The sequence below is a fragment of the Physeter macrocephalus genome, chromosome 11 (assembly GCF_002837175.3).
Source record: "Physeter macrocephalus isolate SW-GA chromosome 11, ASM283717v5, whole genome shotgun sequence".
Taxonomy (NCBI): domain Eukaryota; kingdom Metazoa; phylum Chordata; class Mammalia; order Artiodactyla; family Physeteridae; genus Physeter; species Physeter macrocephalus.
Genome location: NC_041224.1, coordinates 140,404,248 through 140,416,238, shown reverse-complemented (window position 1 = coordinate 140,416,238; position 11,991 = coordinate 140,404,248). Strand labels below are relative to the sequence as shown.

The 11,991-nt window shown below is 40.8% G+C and overlaps 1 long non-coding RNA gene across 3 annotated transcripts in view; it reads right to left on the bottom strand.

The window, feature by feature from the left end:
• LOC102989216 (uncharacterized) overlaps positions 1 to 11,991 on the bottom strand; it is a 181,806-nt gene that overhangs the window by 160,882 nt on the left and 8,933 nt on the right. The gene's annotated exons all lie outside the window — the stretch shown is intronic.

Here is an 11,991-nt window from a genome sequence, read left to right as displayed (position 1 = left end):
GCCATGGCTCACGGGCCCAGCCGCTCCGCGGCATGTGGGATCTTCCCGGACCGGGGCACGAACCCGCGTCCCCTGCATCGGCAGGCGGACTCTCAACCACTGCGCCACCAGGGAAGCCCAAGAATTTAGGCTCTTTAAAAACAGGTCATATATTTATTAAAGCATGCTAACTAGATTTCTCTATCAATGCTTTGTTGTATTCTGTTTCCTTTAATGATGCACTAAAAAGTGCTAACTGAATTTGTTTTAATATTCTACAGTATTTCACTTTTATAGTAGTTTAACTTAGTAGTCTAAATTAGTGAGATGTTATTCCATGAAAATATTGAGGTAAATGAGCTTATGAACACAAATACTACTGCTTAACTGAATATATGGGATTTAAAAAAAAAAATAAAATGCTTCCCCCACCAAAACATACAACCCTTTTACAAGCACCTATTCTTATCCTTTTACCTTGAATACGACCAACACTTCATCATGGAAATAGCTGACTGAGTAACACAATGGCGAGAAGGCAAAATAAAGAAAATGTTTTTTCTCATTAACTATATTCCAATATTTGTCTAGTTTATCAGCTGTTCACTTTGTGGAATTTAGATCCTAAATCACAAAATCACAGAAAAGAAAATGAGAGCCAGACCATGCCTCTGTCAGCAGAGACAAATGGGTTTCTATCTTGGTCTTAGATTCCCGGGAAGATATTTTCTGTACTGTTACGTAACATTTATTTTACACATACTTAATAAACATCTTCCCTGTGAAAATTCATGCTTCTACTATGCTTCTAAAAATGTTTCCCTTATTTGGTGACTTAAGTTGGAGGACACCTGATTAGCCTCCTTCGGAATTACTCATTTCTAAATTTACACTTTCAAGAAGCGTTTATTGCGTCACTTGCTATATGCCAATCACTTGGTCCAGAATGAAAATAAGGCAGTCCCTGGCTTCATGAACTCACAATCTAGTGAAGGAAACAGACATGTAAGAAATCAAGTTAATGCCACATTATCAGGGATACAACAGAGGTAGGTACAAAGGAGGACCAGCCAACTGTGTATGGGAGCTGAAGAAATGGAGCACCCTATGGAAAAAATAAAAAGCTCATCTGCTTCTCTGAAAGGTGAGGAGATAGTATCCAAAGGGAATGGGAGAGGAAGGCATTCCTGACAGAGGGAATGGCTGTGCATGATGAGGGGAAAACAGTGGGCAAATGATGCGTAGGTCATTATCATAAGAAAACAATGGCATGGGGGGGCGGGTAAATGCTGGAAAGCCAAATTAAAAACAAATTATGAATGATCCTGATCATTCTTGCAAAGGCTAGTAGCTTTTTGTCTGTTTTTAAGTCACAAAAAGCTTCAATAAATTTAAGTTCTCCCTAGAAAACACACATTTCATATACCATGTCTTCCCTGACCGCATGCTCATGCCTTTGTTATTTCATGTCCAAACGTTTGAATTTAACGATCAGAATCCCCGGGCTTCCCTGGTGGCGCAGTGGTTGAAAGTCGTGCCCCAGTCTGGGAAGATCCCACATGCCGCGGAGCGGCTGGGCCCGTGAGCCATGGCCGCTGAGCCTGCGCGTCCGGAGCCTGTGCTCCGCGACGGGAGAGGCCACAGCAGTGAGAGGCCCGCGTACCGCAAAAAAAAAAAAAAAAAAAAAAAAAAAAAAAAAAAATCAGAATCCCCGTTCAGAAAATTGAATATGAGCTGGAGAGTCCCAAAGGACTGGTTTCACAGCTGAGACTCTGCTTTTTCCTCTTTTCTCCAGTCCTAAATTTCCTACTACAGTCTGCCTTTCCCACATTTGTTTGCTCTTGCAGCTATGCTATGCAGAAGAGTTCAAATTTCGGAAGCTCTCTTTCTTCTGAAAGATCTCTTTCTGCCCTTCCTTCTTTATTTTCAACTTTAGTAAGTAACAACCATGATGACCAGTATCTGTGATCGCTCTCATCCAGCACAGCCTAAGCTATCATTCTTAAATTATTTAAAGCCTTCTTCTTTCATGCCATCTACAATTAGCTTCTACAGGTAAAGATGGGCATGGTAAAATAGCTATAACTTTAACCTTTCTTTTTTTACCTTATTTTTCTATTTTTAATAATTTCCATTGTCCTATTCTGTATCTCAAGAATCTTAATACAGGGATATAAGATCAAGAGTTGATCAAGGCTGAAGGTAATGAGTAGATTAATTAGCAATTCCCACATTCAGTACACCATGCATGCATCCCACATCACACCATCCTTCCTAACCCCGGAGTTTGGTTGCTAATTTAAACATAACTTATGGCCCAGGACGTTTCTTTATAAATGTCCCAACCCACGATAAAAATATCAAACAGATAATTGTGGCCCCTTGGGAGAACAACAAATCCTGAGGCCATATATGCAAGTCAAGAAGTAGACATTCTCCATGGTTCCTACTCCTGCTTGGCCATATGCTGCTTCAAACATCTCAAAAAACTCTCCAGAAAATGTGCTAGCTGAAGCCCTGAAGACAGATAAGGCAAACTCAAGCCTGGAATAAATACGGATATTTGTCAAAATAAATCCTGCCCCTTCAGAGTGAAAAGGGTCCAGTGTAGTCAACTTGCCGCCAAGAGGCTTGTTGGTCTCCTCAAATGATAGTCTCTGCTTCTGGCAGTTAGGCATGCGCTGAGGCAGTAGCTAGATCTATTGTGCTGAGCGGGAGTCCTTACTATTGAGCCCATGCATAGCCTCCAACCCTACCACCGTGACCGCTCTATTCACAGGCAAGCTGTTCCCATTGGGGCATATTCCTTCATCACTGCCTTTCAAGGCCACCTCTGTATGCACTATAGTGCAGATGAGATCCACTTTTCCCTTGCACTGTCTTTTTGAGTCAACCCATCTGTGAACCAAGCTTAGGACTGTTCCTTCTCTATCAGCTTGTCATTAGAGATTCCTCGTATATACCTTAGGTGTAAACTAAGGGAAAGGTGCTTGATGGCCTGATAGGGAATTCAGAATCTGGGATGACAATTCAGTTACTCCAAGTTGAGGTGGGGGCCAGATCTTTACATCCTTGCCCAGATCAGTTTGGGACAGGAGCTGCTATGGGAAGGAGGTGTGGCATTGGATGAGGTGACTCTTCTTCAGCCAAAGGCAATTCCAGAGTTGACAGCCGGGAACTAACGGTGTGCCAGCAGCGCTCCCAGCAACAGATGTGAGGGGGGAATTCGGAGGAGCACTATGCAGGATCCACTACACAACCTGAGCTCAAATCCATACTCTACCAGTTTTTAGGTCTGTAATTTTTGTGTGGGTCCAGGTTCTCCACGAAACAGATTCCAAGACAGGGTTAGACATACAAGAGATTTGTCAGGAGGGTAAGGCTGGCGTACTGAGTTTAATAGTGCTCGCCCCAGATGCACGTCCTTCCTGGCCTCAGAACGTGAACTTATTTGGAAATCGGGTTGTTGCAGAGGTAATTAGTTAAGATGAAGTCATACTAGAGAAGGGTGGGCCCTTAATCCTATGTGACTGGTGTTCTTACAAGAAGAGGGGCAGAGACATGTGCAGAGAGAAAGCCATGTGACGACACAGACCCTCAGAGAGGAGATGGTCATGTGACATCCGAAGCAGGGATTGGAGTTATGCAGCTGCAAGTCAAGGAACACCACAGACTGCTGGAAACATCAGAAGCTAAGAGAAAGGCATGGAATAGATTCGACCCTAGAGTCTTCAGAGAGAATGTGGGCCTGCTGACACCTCCTTGCAGACGACTGGCCTCCGAAACCGTGAGAAAATAAATTCCTATTGTTCTGAGCTACCCAGTTATGATACCACAACAGTACGTGGCACATACTATGGGCTTGATATAATTTAGGTTGTTTTTTAAAGCAATTATGACAGTGCCTGTCACATGGTATATGCTCATTAGAAGGCAGTTGATAGTATTATTAAACTTTGACGAGTCAATATTTCTTAGCCAAAAGTACTTCCTGAGTACCTGTGTCTCCTATGCCTGCCATTTGTTCTCAGCTTCCCATGGGGACCTAGAGATGTTGCAAAGCTTCACAGGGATAATAAGCCCAATGTTAAAGAAAACAATCAGTAGGTCTAGGTGGTATCATGGTTTTTTTTTTCTGAACAACAACAACAAAAAGTTTTTTAATGGTCTCAAACAGAAACAAACAAAGGAGGATAAAACTCACAAGGGGAAGAAAATTACTTGGCAAAGGCAGCCTAATACCATCTCAGACCTTAATTCCAAAAGAATGATACCCCTCCAGGGAGCTCAATAGCCATCTAATGAAGAGAGTGTTAACAAGAACAAAATCATTTTGCCCCTTTGCACAAACTTCCACCAGAACTACAGACGTCAGACATCATTTTGTACCAGGCATTAGTCAGCTGACCCTTGTTTACAAATTCTTGTTGCGAATTTGTTTTGCTTTCAGGCACAGCCATCCCTAGCTCAGGACTGAGAGAGCACTAAACATTTCATTCTGTGAACTCTTTTCATTGATTTAAGGGTGAGGCTGACTAGAGAGGCTAATCATGCAGCCCAAAGAACAGAAGCTTTGACTCCTCACGGAAAAAGCTCTGACTTTTTCACCCGGATAACTCCAGATGACTTTCTCCTAGATTGCTGACTACAGAATGAAATGAGTCGCTACTAAGAAGAGAATAGTCAAACAAAAACTGCCTGTATGTACTCCTTGTGTCCCAAATTTGATGAGGGATTGATAAACAAGCAGACCTCACTGGTGGAAGAAGGCAGGACTCACTTTTCCTCACTAGATCAGAACTAATTAAATCAACAAAATTTGAGGTAGTTCCAAAATCACAGAGAATCACCATTGAAATGATTTTCTGTTACTTATATTTCTCATGGAATTGTTTCTAGAAATGAAAAACGGATCCTCTCTGATACTTGTCCAAGAGAAAAAAAAGACTATTAAGAAGTCTTGTGTTGAATAAGGATTTGATTAGGATTAGTGCTCTTTCCAATGGTGGCCTCCAGTGAGGTCCAGAATGTGGAACATTTGCATTCACTGACAGAGACGAAAATGAACAATGGGCACAATGAAAAATAAAGAGAGAAGTTCCGAGGATGTCAAGGTCTATTTCATCATGGCTAATGAGTTATAATTTCTATCCTCTCTTCTAGGGCATTAAAAAGTATATATATATATAGGGCTTCTGCCAGACTTCAAAAAGACTTTTGATACAGTCCCTGCCCCCCATCCCCAGGGAACAGGTATGCTTTATTACCTACAGTCAGTTCCCCACACTTGATTGTCCCATGAGAGAATCTTAATTCTTTTGTTTTAAGATCCAAGAATGAAACTGTGTTTCAATGCAAAAAAAAACCTGTCCCTATTATCTTCTCTTAATTTTCATCATACTTGAAGTAAGAACATTCATCCTCCTTACCTTTGCAGTACAATTTTAATTTATAAATGTCAGAGATTTGTAATACTGTTACCTGAAAAATTATATGCCAGAAATGAGTCTTTATTTTTCTTAAACAGCACAGTTTTTGCAATTAACTCCACCCTTCCTTAGAGGCACATAAATTAACACAGCTCAAGACCAGGCTCCCTGACCATGTCTCCTCAAGATATTTGGCCAGAGCTATTTATATAATTTTAAATGCTTTAGAGTATTTTCTGAAATTGCAAATTTCAGTGATAAACTTCTCCTCCCTTAGAGCTAGCAAAGATACAAATGACAGACACCCTTTCAATTCTGGAACCAAACTTCTGGTCTCCCAGTGTTTGTGAATGTCACAGTCACATTATGTTGAAAGTCAGGCTCTGAAAAACAATGCATAGAACTTGTGATAGTCTACCTTTGTTTCATGAGAAGTATCAGAAGAAAATAACATACTGTATCAAAAACTTAGTTACCAGTAACCTAGGTATTAGACTCCAAACTGGATAGTTTGGCAAGTTTCAACCTCTTTTCCTTTTGATACCATGAAGAACTCAGCTATTTTTAAAGGGAATCCAGAAAAAATTGTTGTAATATAAATGGTTAAGAAAATTTCATCATAGGGCTTCCCTGATGGTCCAGTGGTTAAAATCCGCCTTCCAATGCAGGGGACGCAGGTATGATCCCTGGTCAGGGAACTAAGATCCCACATGCTGTGGGGCAACTAAGCAGGCGTGCTCTAGAGCCCACACACCACAACTAGAGAGAAGTCCGCACACTGCAAAAAAGATCCTGCGTGCTGCAACTAAGACCCAATGCAGCCAAATAAATAAATAAATATTAAAAAAAGAAAATTTCATCATAGTTTTCTTACAGATGGTTTATTTTAGTTATGTTCTCCAGGGCCCAGTAAGTTATAAATGCTATGAATGGCACAAAAGTAGAGCAAAATGCAACGTGAAAAGAGAATATTATCTCAGATCCTCTGTTCTCATGTCACATTCTACATACTTCTGTTATGCACACATAGTATGATATTTATCTACATTATAGTCCCACTAAACTCAGCTCTCGGGGAATAGAGAACAAGCCTTGCTCTTCTTTGTTTTCCTAGGACCCAGCTCTTAGTAGGTATTCACATATTTATTAAATAAATATGAATCAGGTAATTCACTTCCTTTTTTAGTTGACAAACAGGACTAAAATTGAAAAACAAAATGAGTTGAATACACTTTTTCTTGTCTAGTAACAAGCTGAATAAAAACCATCTCAGGAAAATATCTAGACCAGCCCTTCACAACCAGGATTCGTCAAGAGAATTAAGCCCTACAGGAAATGATTTGAGTAACTGCTTTCTTCCAAGGATAGCACATTCTAGGTGCACAGAAGAAAAGTTAATTCATTACATACTATAGTGCCTTAGGGAATTCGGGCTTCATTCTGTCAAACTATGGTTGAGAAGGGCTGGTATTGACTGTTACTGCACAAATTTAAACTATGAATATTAAAAAGACTTAAATCAGTTTTCAGTCTGACCTTAGGAAGAATAATGTCACATATTGATTAGGCCAATCTGTTAATGAGCTGGTAAAATGTTTAATGATTCAAAGCCCAGATACCCTAGAAAGCAGAGCCTTCTAACTCATTTAAGGTGCTGATACTTTGGGAGATAGAAGCCTAGGACAGGAAGGGAAAAAAGAAAATAAATCAAAGAACAATGCACAGCAATTATGATGCAGTTTGCTACCTCCCATCCCCCCACTCATGACCCAGGAGGAGACCCAGCAGGTCACCTGGCAGGCATGTTCACATGGCACATGGGACTTCTCCAGAAGGGCTGCAGGGAGGAACTGTACCCCAGAGCAGTCCATGGAAGATGGAATGGAGGCAGAATTTATCTTTCCAGCCCCTTTCATCTCCCATTTCCCACTGATCAAGGCTCACCCCCGGCGGAGCTTACACCCACTCACTTCTTGGTTGCATAATCCAGCCTTTCAGGAGTTCCTCAAGACTCCAGATCTCATGGCTGCAGTGTTATCATTCAACTCTAAAAATGAGGGGGCAACAAGTTGAGGGTGGGTTACCAACCAAGAGAGAAAGAAAGCAGTCATGAAAATCTATGAAGCCACATAATGTTCATGCCCTAGAGCAGCTTGATTAAACTTTACTCAGGGTGAAGAGCTTAGAATCCCCTTCCTCCCTGGAGACCAAGGATTGCTAAGGCATATGTGAAGGGAGATCCCATTATAATAAGAAAGATTCTTCTAAGACTCTGTCTTGGGTTTGCATCTTCTAGGGAAATGGCTCCAGTCCAAGACACACACTCTCCTTTTACCTTATCTTGGAGAGGACTGGGCACTAGTCCAAGCTACTATTTTACCATGTCTCCCAAAAGCTAAATTGCTGTTTCTGGATATAGGTTGAGGAGAGCACTTCAGTGAATTGTTTAGCTAGGTTTGTTTTAAATAAACCTTATCCAGCTTACAATTTGCACAACTATTCACGCAATTTGTGTTAAGACCTGGTGTCATCATTCTTTCACCTACATTTAGTCCCTTGGCTAACTCACCTACTATTGTTAATTAAGTATTTCAACTTGCCCTAACTCCAGATAAACTAAGCCAGGTGAGAGTTAGTATTATCTATCTCTTAAAATGGGTAGATGACCACAACTCTCAATTGAATCATCTCCTAGAATCTTTTCTCTTACAATAAAATTGAACGCCTAAGAACTGGAGCCTGCACAGATGTCTAGGAGCATTCACTTTTTTAGCAGAAACCATATTCATCGAATCTTTCTAGGCTTGGGTCCACTTTGGCAATTATGTACATCATTCATTAGCTACCTTGTGGAACAAATGCACCTGCAAATCCTGCCATTCATCTGAAAGGTTAAATGCCAAATCCACCCAAGTCAAATCTTCTACCTAGATCCAATCATACATGATGAGTTATTGGTAGTGATCCCGGAATTTTGCCAAGGGTTGTAAGTGTTTGGGATTTACCAGCCAGTCTCCTTAATCTCTGGTTATAATATTAACAATCCCCAGAGCAATTACCCACCTTGGAAAATTTAGATTAAGTAAATACTTGTGTATCAAATCCATTAGGCTAAAAACTTCTAAGAACATTAAGTGTTTTCTAGTTAAAGCTAAACAAACTGGAACAGTGCATTGAACCAAGGCCTTGAGGAAGAGAAAGTCTGCCGGATCCCTTGTGTAAAGGAGTAACTCCATCCCTGAGTTCTCTCTCAGTGAAGCCATTTTTTTTTTGGCATCAGACTCACTTTTGATCCATTAGCCTTCATCCATTTGAAGGGCTCATGACATCACCTGTGCACGTTTACAGTACTGAAGGTTTCTTTTTGTAAAACACTCAGCAATGTCGAGTCATCTATCAAAAGCAGCTGGCCTCCATCTACACCCTGATTTAGTCTGAACTGTGCCTAAGAGCTCTGCGATCACTATGGAGACTGACATTAAATTTCGACTGAAATCTCTGCTGGGATGAGTGATTGATAGCCAAAGCTTCCCCCCTTGACCCATTTTTTCCCCAGTAGTCTCTCCTTCTACAACAGTAAGTCTTTCTATTTGGCTCAACTGTTCTTAAAAGTTTGTGTCCATCTTAATAGGACAAAGAGTATTGTGATGAGATAAACAAGATGTGGCCTTTGGTGCCAATCCTAGCTGGAAGGTCAACTACAGCATGATAGATGCAGTTTCACAGACTATAGTAGAACTTGTAGGACTGAAGTCCAGCTGATATAAATGAGTACTGTCATACAGGTTGTCAAAATATTGAAATACCTGTATATTTCTTGGTAAGTAGTGCTGCCCCAAGCTTCCCACTGTACTCCCATGTCCCCAACACCCCAGCTCCCCTGGGCCCTCTCCCTGGATCTTTGATCCTCCCACAATCCAGTAACTGCAAGAGTAAACCTAGTCTAGTACTCCACCACAGCATTAAAGCTGGCATCCACTCTGATCCATCTTGACCATCTGTGCCTGAGCTATACATGCCAGTTGTTCAGTGATTTGAACAGCACCCCTAGAACATGTATACTTAGAAGCAATGGCCATAAAACTGTGGGACCCTGAAGAATATTGAGAACAATTGATATGGCCACCCTAGGATAGATTTACTCTCCTTCTAAACATCTGTTGTTAATTTCTCTTGTCACTCAGCTAAACACCAGGGACTCTTTCCCTGCTGTCATTTTGGTCCAGTCCTTATTTTCATGGTGCCTATTGTGATTTCAATTACTTTCTCAAAGCAATACCTGTACTCTGAATATAGTTAAATAAGAACAAAGCCTTCTCTGAACTGATGCATTAGCTCAAAAAACTGCCAATCAAAATTTCTAAGACTTCGAAACTTGAAAGAGTAAGAATTTGAGTCTGAAAAAAATTCAAAGTAATGTGAAAGAAAATCTGAAAATTCTCCCTCAAACTTAGGCTACAGAAAGAAGAAATGGAGAAAGCCAAGATGTGCCAGCCTTCTCGGTAATCCAAAAGCAGCAAACTCCTCCAAATTCCAGTAATGTGGATGGCAGAGCTCCCACAGTCCAACACGCAGGTGGTTGTGCAGAGAGACACAGCTTCTTAACAGACATGAAAATCAGAGTCATTGTCACCAAGGCCACTCAACGGCAAGATTTTAATAGAGTGTACTTTGAAATAAAATTAAAATAATCTGAAAATCTACAGACTGTTGTACTTCACAGACATAGCAGAGAGGGGCATGAAGAAAAATTGCTGAAATACACAGGCTCTTGGGAATTACAGCTCTACGGGAAAGAAATCAAAGGAATAACCACAAACTGTGTCATCATAAGCAGCCACCAGTTCGCTTAAACCACTGGATACTCACCATGTGTACTCTGAGTACTCACTCTAACTGTGTCCTTAGAGAAAGATCAGAAGACACTTTCCTGGCTGTGGAGATTTGTTCAGCAAACCAACTATACACCTACATAATAATAGAGTCGCTAAAAAGTATACACCATGGCCAATAGCCTACTACATAAAGCCTGCTTTTTGCCTTCGAGACATTCTAAAATCTAACTTGATGTGCTTTGCTGTGGTACCTCAGGAAATGTGATGGACCTACATTCTATATCCTGCACTTCACAGAGTTTCCAAAGCAGTCATGTCATTTAAATATTGCCTTGAGGCTTGTTTTCCCTTTCCTTCTTCTCCCTATCCAAGTAAAGATTGGTTCTAGATGAGCACATTTAAAATCTGTCAAATGTTTCACTCCTAAATCACATTGCCAACAGTAGAATGACTCAGATATGATGCAAAGCATGATGTGATAATTATAACAATGGCAGCAACTAACAATTATCACTCATTCAGCAAACATTTATGGAATGCCTCCTACATGCCTGGCTCTATTCTAGGCAATGACGAAACAGCAGTGAACTAGATCTGGCGTTTATACTCTAAGGTTGGGAAACAATAAAACAACTGAGTAGATAAATAAGAAAGGCAGGTTAGATTGTAATACATCCTATGAAGTAATTACGGAGAAAGATGTGATAATGACAACATGTAGGGGAGGGAGATCCTCCAAGCTGGGGTAGTCTGGGAAGGCCTCTCTGTGATGGTGACATTTGAGCTGAGACCTGGAGCCAGCAATGCAAAGAATTAGGCATGAAGCATCTCAGGCAAAGGCAGCCGCAAATCCAGAAGCCCTGAGATAGGAACAAGTTTTGCTTGTTCTAGAACAGCAAAGAGGCCAGTGCAGCTGGAGCACAGCAGCATGACGTGAGGTCAGGGATGTAGGCAGAAGCCAGATTACCTAGGGTCTTGATGGCCTTGGAAGGAACTTGAATTTTCTTCTCATAGTATGGAAAGAAGTCTTAAAGGATTTAAGCAGCAGTTCTGACTGTGGAGTGAAGGGATCCTCAGGAAGCAAGGCTGGAAGAGGAAGCCTAGTTAGGGATGATTGCAATAGGGAGATGGCAATGGAGATGGACAGAAGTGGCTGAATTCAAAATTTTAGAGGCAGAATTGACAGAACCTACCGATGAACCAGTTATATGAATGGAATAGAAAATACTTTATTGAGCCCTTATGCATGGTGGGCACTGTACTAAAAAAGCGTTTGTATCCACTATCACATTTAGTTTCCATAACTACAATCAGCCCATCTCAAACATGAGAAAACTTCAGGACAGAGAGGCAAAATAACTTACCCAGGTTCAGTGGGCTAGTAAGTAGCAGAGCCAGTTTGTTTCCAGAGACCTCACTCCTAACCAAGATATTATATGATATAATTCTAGAAATATTAATGTCCCAGAATATTCTGAAAGTAGAGTTAGTATTTTCCTGTTGGACACATTGTCACTCTTTCTTGCCCTTTTCCAGAGTTTAAAAATCCTACAAATTTCTAGCTAAAGAAAGGATTATTTTCAGTTATCCTATAATCTCAGTCAGTTATGCTACCAAATATAAGTAATCTTTTAAACTGAGTTCTTAAAACAGCCATCTATTCTCTTAGCAGCTGAACTCCACACTCACCTCCGTTTTCATTCTCCATACCTTCTCCAGATCAGTATTAACAGTTTTTACTTTCTTAT